The sequence below is a fragment of the Apis mellifera genome (assembly GCF_003254395.2).
Source record: "Apis mellifera strain DH4 linkage group LG15 unlocalized genomic scaffold, Amel_HAv3.1 GroupUN_97_associated_to_Group15, whole genome shotgun sequence".
In the NCBI taxonomy this organism is placed as follows: Eukaryota; Metazoa; Arthropoda; class Insecta; order Hymenoptera; family Apidae; genus Apis; species Apis mellifera.
The window spans coordinates 12,065-23,749 of NW_020555846.1; the positions used below are offsets into that span (position 1 = coordinate 12,065).

The 11,685-nt window shown below is 21.7% G+C and overlaps 1 long non-coding RNA gene across 1 annotated transcript; it reads left to right on the top strand.

Annotated features, from left to right (window-relative positions):
- The first annotated feature begins 7,074 nt into the window (after positions 1-7,074).
- On the top strand, positions 7,075-8,963 carry LOC102654884. The gene is made up of 2 exons (XR_412398.3): positions 7,075-8,372; positions 8,456-8,963. It is a non-coding gene; the product is annotated as an uncharacterized LOC102654884 (long non-coding RNA).
- The last annotated feature ends 2,722 nt before the right edge of the window (positions 8,964-11,685 follow it).

Here is an 11,685-nt window from a genome sequence, read left to right on the forward strand (position 1 = left end):
AAATAAAAGGATTAAAGGAGAATCTAAAAAAATCTTTAATTTTCAACAGATTATAAGCATAAAATTCAATAAAAAGTTTAATTAAAATTCAATTTCTTGTATATTATATTATTATTACATAATATACAATACAAGAAATATTATAAAAAATTATAAACTTTAAAGAAAACTCTAGACGAACATGAAAATAGCATGTATAATTTCTAAAGTAAATAACAATTACCAATCATAGACTATAAGATAGAATTGTTATTAAATAAAAAAAAAGTATAGGATTTCATTAATCAAAATCGATTAGAGTGAGATATTAGAATGAATGAACCCTAATCAAAAATAGCAAGATTAAAATTACAGTTTATTGGTGAAAGATTGTGTATATTTTCATAGGCAATAAAACAAAAGATGTTTAGATTGTATTATAAGATTACATTAAAAATCTATCAATGTAAGATTCTTTATTTTCTTTAAAAATATTCACAATCTAAAACTCTTGGAAATATAAAAAAATATAATTGACTTATATAATTAATTAGAAGTAATTGAATCTTTTTTTCATGATAATACTCAGTAATTTATCAGAATCTTATAATTATTTAATAAATATTTTTAAAAATAGACTTTAAAAAAAATTAAAATTTTTTTCAATGCTAAATCTAATTAAAGAAAAATTAATAAACGAATATCGTAGAAGATTGAATTATCTCAAAGAAGTAATTGCTGTATTTTTATATAGTATTATGGAAGATTATACAGTATAGAAGATTACAAGATAGTTTTAATCCAATAAAAAAAAATTCGTTAATAGATTCGAGCTAATACTATTTTTAAAAGAAAAAATATAAAATCTGAAAGCAAAAGAAAAAAAAGATAAATAAAATAGAAAAAGATAATAACAATGCATGGTATGTATTTTTTTTTAATAATTAAAACTACGTTTTCATTTATTTGCCATTGTGATATCGTTCTCTGCTTCAGACTAAATTGATATGATTATATTTAACCGACCAACAGGTATTTATTACATCTAAATACGTATTTATGTTATAATTTAAGTAAATTATAATTAAGTAATTAAGTATATTGTATTTAAACATCGCTACAAAACGTTGTACGCAGAACATACAGATAATAGAACATCTATATATTAAGGTATTCGGATAATAGTATAGATACAGGAATTTATACAAATATTATACAAAAAAATTATTTTGCCAAATTTTGTTCTCTATATATAGAATATAGAAACTAAAGAGAAGATACCTTTTCCGCAATCATTTTAAATAATCTTAATGTAATTCGATAAGTTGTATTTTTTAAATTATTCTCAAAAAATTTTGATATTGTACAATTGAATTTTGTCTATTTATATAAATATGATATTATCTTTTATCATATTGTATACATATTTTTCTACAATATTTAATATAAAACATATTATATTACATATAAATTGTAAAGTTCATATTTTTAAATATAATTAATAAATTTATAAATACAATTAAATAAATAATTAGATGAATAATTATTGCAGCATAAGCAATCAAATTTTAATTTAACTTAATTAGAATTAATTCATAAGACTATAAAACAAAAATTTTTATTTCATTATCTTATTTTAATTCTTAGATTTTTCATTGAACTTGAGTTGAATAAATTAAATTAAAGTAGACTATCAAAATATCAAGACATATATTTAACTATGCTTAAAGATTGAAAAATTCAATATTTTATTTATAATTTATTAAATTATGAAAAAAAATATTATAATCGCATATAGATATTATAGATGATTTCTTCGGATCGGTAAAAATCCGAAGAAATAATTACAAAAATTACAAATTGATTTTATATGTAATTTTTAATATAAATTTTTTGTTTTTCTTTATTACAAGAAACAAAAAATAAAAAATAGGAACCATGAGTTGTTAATGTATCGTTTTTTTAAAAAAAAAAAATATTTATGTTTTAATAATACACTTGTTTATAGAATTTTTTTATGAGATACATATTTACAGAATAGACTTTTTTAATGTTACAGATTTACAAGATGATTCTTTTTTTATTAAATGTATATTTATAGAATGAATGAATTTTCTTAATTTTAATTTTAAAATTTGCTCTATTGATAAAAGAAAACTTCCAGAATTCATATATATATCGTAATAAAAGAACTATTATATGCAAGATTTTTAGTACCAGATCAATGCAATTTTTAACAACCAAATTATTTATATCAAATTTATTTCGTAAAAAAAAAAAGATATCGCCATTTTATATTGATTGTGCTTACATTTTAAAAAAATTTATATATTACTGTTTCATTAAAATCTATGATAAAAATTCATGTATATATTCTATTTTTTGTTATAAAATTTATTATTTAGAAATTTTGCATTAGATATTATAATGAAATTGTACAATCTTGCATGCAGCAATCTCTTATTATAATATGAACATAGAAATTTTTTTTTCAATAGAATATAGCACTTAATTATAAATAGTATTAATAAACAGATTATAAATAAAATGAATTTAAATAAACACGAAATTTAAAAAACAGTACATTTGTGACCCAATTTTTTTTAATCTCTTCATGATGCATATAATTATATTGTGTGTGTGTGTGTGTGTGTGTGTGTGTGTGTGTGTTTTGGGTTGGCAACTAAGTAATTGCGGATTTCAGTTGAAGTTGATGACGACCTAATCAAAACAATAATTTCGGATCGTCACAGTACAACTCGTGAGATTGCAGAGAAGCTTCATGTATCACATACATGCATTGAAAACCACTTAAAACTTGGCTATGTTCAAAAACTCGATACATGGATTCCTCACGAACTGAAAGAAAAGCATTTAACGCAACGCATTAACAGCTGCGATTTGCTAAAGAAACGTAATGAAAATGATCCATTTTTAAAACGACTAATAACTGGCGATGAAAAATGAGTTGTTTACAACAATATCAAGCGGAAAAGATTGTGGAGCAGGCCAAACAACATCAAAAGCTGGTTTCATCAAAAGAAGGTTCAGTTTAGTGGGATTACAAAGGAATTGTCTATTTTGAACTCTTACCACCCAACCGAACGATCAATTCTGTTGTTTATTGAACAACTAACCAAATTAAACAATGCAGTTGAAGAAAAGCGGCCCGAATTGACAAATCGAAAAGGTGTTGTATTCCATCATGACAATGCAAGGCCATACACATCTTTGGTCACTCGGCAAAAATTATTGGAGCTTGGTTGGGATGTTTTGCCACATCCACCATATAGTCCTGACCTTGCACCATCTGATTCCTTTTTGTTTCGATCTTTACAAAACTTCTTGAATGATAAAAATTTCAATAATGATGATGATATCAAATCGTACCTGATTCAGTTTTTTGCTAATAAAAACCAGAAGTTTTATGAACGTGGGATTATGATGCTGCCTAAAAGATGGCAAAAGGTCAGTGATCAAAATGGGCAACACATTACAGAATAAAGTTATTTAGTTCCATGAAAAAATTGTCTTTGATTTTCTAAAGAAAATCCGCAATTACTTAGTTGCCAACCCAATATATATAATAGGATAAAAAAATACTTTGATTTTGAAAATTGTGCTCCAATTCACTTTTAATCATTCTTTTTAATAATTTCCATTGAAAATGCAAAAATTATATCGCAAAACCAATGATCAAACCAACAATTAAAAATAATGACAAATAATTTTTCATATTCTTTATATGCAGAATTCAATAATATATAAAAAAATATATAGGAATAATCTTTCGTTAAAGAAAATCAAAATAAATTTTAACATAATTGCTACATTAATGTAAATAATAAATTTAATATAATTAATATATTAATATAGATCTTATCTCGTTTCCAATGGAATTATCTTAGTAGCAAATATTCAATTCTCGAAGCAAATATGCGATTATTTCTAATTATAAAATCCTAGCATTACATATATATTCTGTATAAAAAATATAAAAAAATATAATTTAATTCGCGATAGAAGTTAATATAGTAGTTATTTATAAAAATAATTTTTATAGAAGAACCTATATTAAATATCTTATAATTTTTTTATTTGATACTTTATTTAACGCTAACAAGTTTAACGTTATTAAAATATTAGATATGCGTTTTAAAGTGTACATATATAATAATGAAAATTATACTAATTAAGTTTAATAAAATTTAATATATATATATGTAGATATACTTGATTATTACCTGAAAATTTAAAAATCTCAAAATGAATAAAAGATTAACCCTTTTAAAAGATAAAAAAGAAAAAAAAGATTAATATAATAAAATAATAAAAAGATTAATATAATGATAATAATATTATCATTTTTATTAAATCAAGAAAATAGTAATATTAATAGAGAAAAAAGATAATTTTAGATAATTTTACAACATGTTTTTGTACAACAAAAAAAAGATTCATTAAATTAATGAAATTTTTCTTTCGAAAAACAGACATAAGATTTTTTTGATTTATTATAAATAAACACGAAATATATATTTCTTAAATAAATTTGGAGAAAAAATATCATATACTATACTAAATTCTGTGCTGTACACAAACAAATAATAATAACGCTAATAATATTTTAAGTAGTAAAGAATGTTTCAAAATTCATGCAAGAATTTGAATTTTATGCGGTAAAACGTTGCCAACGAAAAAAAAAAAGACAGCGAGACCGCTGACAGGATTATTAAAAATGAAGAGTTATACGAAAAAACAACGCGTTTTCTTTGTTGAAAAATATTTTAAAAATAATAAAGATTTGACAGCTATAGTATCATTTCGAATAAAATCATCTTCGATCGATGATGATAAAATTGTCGAATTTGGAATTCAAAAAATCCACGAGTAATTGTAATTGTAAAGACATAAATGCATCCAAAACGTATCATTATTGGATTTTAGGCTAAAGGTATCATCGGACCATACTTCTTCGAAAATGCGGCTGGTCAGGCAATAATGGCAATAAGTTAATAATGCTCATCGCGACATGTTAATCCAGTTTTTTGTGCCTAAAAGATACGGATATGAATGACATATAGTTTCAACAAGACGGTGTCACATGCCATACAGCCTGAAAAACAATTCAATTACTGCACTGAATCATTTTCTGAGCGTGTAATTTCTCATTTTGGTAATCAGAATTGGCCGTCCAGATCGTGCGATTTAATGCCGTTGAACTTTTTTTTAGGATTTTTTGAAGTTTAAAGTTTATGCCGATAAGTTCATGATCATCCATATCTTGAAGGAAAAAATTCAACGTAGTATCAATGAAATTCAGTCACATTTATATAAAAGGATCATGAAAAATTTCAACAAAAGAGTGCATATGTGCCAAAATCGTGGAGGCCATTTATCCGATATATTAGTCCATATATAATCGTATACTGTATACTTCATGAATCAATAAAAAATTTACAATTTTTAATTGTAAACCTGCATTTTCAATGAAAATTACTTCTTGCATGAATTTTGGAACATCTTTCATATACGCGTATATTTAAAACAATATTAATATAAATTTGATTCATTAATATTTACAATTTTCTATATTTATTATATATATTATATTATTCGTAAAAATATTTTTCGAATATAATCATATATTTTCAAAAATCATTATTTGGATGTGATTGAAGTCAGATTACTTATAAAGTTTCATTTATCATTTCTGTTTAAATAGATTCTATAATTTTTGTAATATTAATTTCTAATTTTTTCTAATTATAAATTTTTCTTGTTAGAATATTAGATTATTGATGCTATTGAAATAAAAATATAATTTAATATAAAAAATTTATAATATAAAATTATATTTTTATCTCAAAAATCAATTCCAAACTTTTTAAATTATTCTATATTAAAGATAGTACATATATAGAAATATATTTTGCTAAAAAAGAATTCTTTTATTTTTTATTAAAGTCATAAATGATAATAAATTATTGTAAATGAAATGATTTAATAAATTCCAATATTAAAATCATTGTATTTAAATCATTTTTACAATTATTTTATGAAAAAATAGAAAACATTATTTTAGAAAACTTAAATATCATAACATAGCAAAATTTATTGAAAATTGTATTGAAAAAAGAAGCATTAGGCAATATTTTAATGATAAGATATGTTAATGATAAGAAATTAATTTATTAATTTATTAATTTAAGAAAATAAGAAATCATATTATAATAATTTCTGATATTTAATTTATAAGACTCCATATGTTACTTTCTCTCAAAAGTCACATTTCAAATTAAGTCGATAACATACTTGATGTTGTTTATAAGATTGATAAAATAAAGATATCTATAACATAATAAAAATATTTGATATTATTTATAATATTGACAGAAAATGAGAAAACTACTTTTTTGAGGATATATCATTATTAATATAACATTTTCAAAATAAAATTATTTAAAAAATTTGAACTGAATTCATTATCATTACAAACATTAAATCCTTATTGATGGCACTGAAAATCTAATTTTTTTTCTAATAAAAAAATTTATAATTAAAAAAAGCTAGAAATTATTGCAGAATTTAGAAAAATACATAGAATTCTCTTAAACCAAGAAATGATTAAAAACAATTTAATTACTAGTTTAGTAATTACTAATTTAAATAACACTAAAATAACACTAGTATTTGTGGCTTCTTAATAACAAACAATCAAAAATAAAAGAAAATAATTATATATTAAATATTAAATGTAAGAATATTAAAATTACACATTAATCATATATAGTATATTAAATATTAAATGTAAGAATATTAAAATTACATTAATCAAATAGTACAAATTTAAGAACATATTCTTTTTGTTTTATTTAAAAAAAATTTTGTTTCTTATTTTTTTTTTTTTCATTTATATCACATTATGAAATATACAAAAATTTTTCAATTTTGTAAAAATATTAAAAATAAATAAGTTTATAATTATATACTGTTATAGAATTTAAAATTCACTAAAATTTTATTTGTGGTTTTATTTTTCAATGTTGTCAGCAATACTACTATTTCATAGTTGGTACCTATTTGTTTTTTTTCAAATGTTTATACGCATACTTCTGTTTTGTAAACAGATACATATAATCAAATATATTCATTCAACTAAACCCATTTTTATTTATTGTTTTCATTGTCCAGTCAACAGATGGGTTCAGATTATGAAAGAAACAATAAATAATTAGATAAAGTACAGTTAAATTGAAAAAGCATGTGGGTTAATTATCCGATCTTGAGCAAATACGAAATATAACCCTAATCGTGATGAAGAATGAAACTGTTCGTATTAATAAGCTGAAAGGATTGGAAAATTGGACTCATGGAAATTTCAAGTGCGCGTTACTTTGAAATTCTGTGGTGCATGGGAAATAGATAGAGATGAATCAATTCTTCTTGTACCAGGAGATGATGCGACAAATTGAGCACACGTTGCCTAAATAAAATTCGATAGTACAACTCAACGCATAATCAGTGGATGAAAAACCATTTTTGCATATTATCATTAACTATGAATCGGTTAAGAATATGTGGAAAAAGCTGGAATCTGTTTATAAACAAAAATTTGATTCTAGTGCATATTGTTGCAGCAATGGTACAGTTACTAGAAGGAACTAGGTGATGATATCTAGGTTATGATGTTATTCACATCATAAAGTTCTAGAATCTTGCACATCGGCTGCAAACTCTGGGTGAGAAAATTCCAAATCAAATGATTATCATTAAAATACTCATAATATTATCTCTATTATTCAAATATTTTATTAATGTGTGAGAATCAACTCAACTTAAAGAAAGAACTCTCACAAATCTTATTTCAAGACTCACCATTGAGGAAACAAGGATAGAAACCGAATTTCAAAAAAGGCAACATGTGTTTCATTATTGCTACAAACCAGAACATTGGATCAAAGAATGCAGAAACTGAAAAACAGCAACATCAAACGAAATATATAGAAAAGAAAGGGAAGGCACTTATTGGAGCTATGTCTGCAAAATATAATTTAGAAACATTCAGTGATGCATGGCATATGGATTCTGACATGCAACTGAATATATGTCAAATCATCACGAGTGGTTCTCGTCATATAAAAAATTCGACAGTAAAGAATATTAAGATAGACGATGGAAAATATATTCAAGCAATTGGATCAGATATTGACATTCTTACTTTCAATAGAAAAGACTAAGTGCAAAAGTATCTCAGTAATATTTTTCACATACCAAAACTGAGTTTCAATCTTTTTTCAGTGGGTGCAGCTCTTGATTACAACAATACTCTGATGATAAAAAATGTACATTCATGAAGAATGAAAATATTATTGCAATGGGAGAATGGAAAAGTAAGTTATTCATAGTGAAATTTAAAGTCATTACAAATGAACATTAGACAAATGTGGCAATGCGCAATTTTTTTTTCTTTTAGCATAAACAAATGGTTCATCAGAATGTGGATCAGTTGAAAAAAATTCTAAGATTCGAAAACATTCTTTTTAAGGATCAAAAGTTTTGCTGTGAAGATTGCATCCTAGCGAAAATACACAGACTATCATTCAAAAAATGATACAAAATCTGAATTCATTGGAAAACTCATCCATGCAGATCTTTCAATCCAAGAAAATTTGCTTGGAGAAACTCGATATTTCTTAATGATGAAAGATGATTATAATCACTGGAAAAGTTATAGTTTAAGCTATATAAGCTATATATAATTTATTTTATATTTTATTAAAAATAAATCAGAAACATCACGATGTCTAGAGGATTTCTTTAAGAAGACTGGTAAGCATTTAGAAAAAGAAATCAAGATTTTCAGATCAAATAACAGCCTTGAGTTCTTCAAAAGAAATTGAAGAATTAACACGTCGATATGGTATTGCGCATTGATTGCAATGGTCTTTATTTTAATTAATAAAGTTTTGTTTGAGCTGAGATATGTGCATTTGAATTTAATAACTGCATAATAAAAACTGCAAAAAGTTTCTTTTCAACTTAATAATATCACATGCGAAGCAATTCAGTTTGTTCTTCTAAAAAAATATTATTAAACATAATTAGTAAGAAACACATTCAATATGCTCAATTTGTCTTATCAGTAATAAGTAAATATTTATATAGTATAAAAAATAATTTAATTTAATATTTATTAATATAATGTGAATTAAAGAGTTTAAATTCTAATAAAAAAATTAATTATTTATAGAAAAAAATTTGTAACATATGTATTAAGCATGATATATCAGAAATAAATCATTTCACTCAATTTCCATTTTGTTTTTTTAAATATAAATTTATATTATTTAAAACTTAACTTAATGAATGATCATTTTTATATGTAAATCTTTATATTTTTTTTTATCTTTCTTGTTTTTCATCAGAATTCTACATATATTCTAAATATAATTCTAAATATAATTATATAAATGCATAACATTGTATAAATTGTGAATTTAATAATTAAATGATAATATTTGTTAACATTAATAATTAAACATATAATTTAATTATATTTATATATTTAATTATTATATATACTTATTAATTACAAACTAATAAATAATTTATATGTACTATATATTAAAGGCAGAAAATGTGTAAGTATATTAAAGAGATAAATATAAGAAATAAAATTTTAAATTTTGCATTTTAAAACTATCATAATTCAAGAATTTAAGAATTTTTGATTTACATATTTATACATTCTGAATACTACATTATGAATAGTACAATTGATATCAAATATTGTGTAAGTAAATTATATTCAATTTGATACAAAGATGAGGATACTAAAAATAATTATTTGTAAATTATTTATTCCACCAAATATAATACATTGATATATGCTATTAGTGGTAGTTAATGAATGTAATTAATTAATTATAAGAATACATGTGAATCGATTATATGTTTGTATTTTTAATAAATGAGTCTTATAAATATTTTATATATTATATATCAATTTTTTTATTTATTTTGTCTAGTGAAATCTCAATATTTTTTTTTTTTTTTTTTTAAGAAAATCGTACAATAAATATATGAAAGCAAATATCAAATTTATTTTTTTTCTCCAATAATCTCTTTTTTATTTATAAATTATAATAATTTGCTATGAAGTAGATAATAAATAATTTTAACAGTAAAAATCATTAATTATCTTTAAAGGTACTGCTTAAAGGCTTCATCATACTTGGTGACGAACTAATTTGTACCAATACAACCAAAAAAGTCATTATACCACCAAAAATCTGGAAGAAAAATTAAATTTTTAAGTGAATAGTCAATACACTCATTTAACTCACCATTGTTGATAACTTATTGTTAAGAATATAACCACTAACAATAAATTTTAAAGGATGAAGAAAAATTTGTAATAAAAATTGTTGCACCTGAAATTATTCTTATTATTATTTTTGTTAACTTATTATTAACAATTATTATTTTCTAAACATTTTTATGATAATTTCAATCCGTAAATGAGGATCATATATTTGATATGTTTCTCAAAATGAAAACGAGAAAAAAAAATTTATATAACATATTTATATTTAAACAAATAAAAAAATAAAATAATAATAATAAATAATTATTTTATTTTTTAAATAAATAATAATAATAAATTTAAAAATATCAAAAAATAAACAAATATTCTAAATAAGATGAATAGAAAAAAATTTGTTTGAATATATAATTATTATAGCAAATAAATATATAAACTTGAGGTTTTCGAATACTGTTTGAATATTATAAATGATACTTTTTGACAGATCAAGATTAAAAATCAAGGAGAAAATACATATATATATATATATATAATATATATATATATATATATATATACATAGACTTAAAGCTTGTTACTTAATGAATTAGTTAATAATAAGCATTTTAAGTTTTTTTTTGTTTTGGATAAAATGAAAAGATAAAGTTAAAAATATTCAATTAAATGTGTAATTTATTATATCTTAATACTATTTTTCAATAAACAATTTATATTCTTCAAATATGCCTTTCAATCAGTAGAATTTTAATGTAATATGGAATGTGTCATATATAATCTATTATTTAAGAAAAATTTACTGCAAAGGAATTGTATAGAAAATTGTATATTCAGTTCAATATTATATAAATTTTTTTTAGATGAATTGTTGTATAACATTTTCTTTAAATCTATAAGTGAATTATTATATTCATTTAATTTGTCTATTTATTAAAATTCAGAAGCAATAAAATTATGTATTTTAAATTAATATATTGTTATGTATTTTAAATATATAAATAAATTAAAATTGAAATTAAATTGAATATGTTTTTCTATAACTATTTACTCGTTTAAATAATTATTTTATATAAAATTTGCTTTAATACAATCTTGTTTTTTTTAATTACACTAACATGTACAAAAAATTTATTAATTATACTTGATCAATCATAGATTAAAATATATAAATAAAGTAACCGAAGAATAAAAGTAAAACACAATAATTGATTAATTTTATTTCGTTAATAAATCCTAATGTTTTATATTAGATATAAGAGAAGGTCCTAATAAAATAAGCTTATTGCATAAAATAGTAATTTACATTCTTCTGAATTTCAGAGTTTCACACATAAATCAAACGTTTCAGTGATCAACTATTTGAAAATTCACATTTTTTT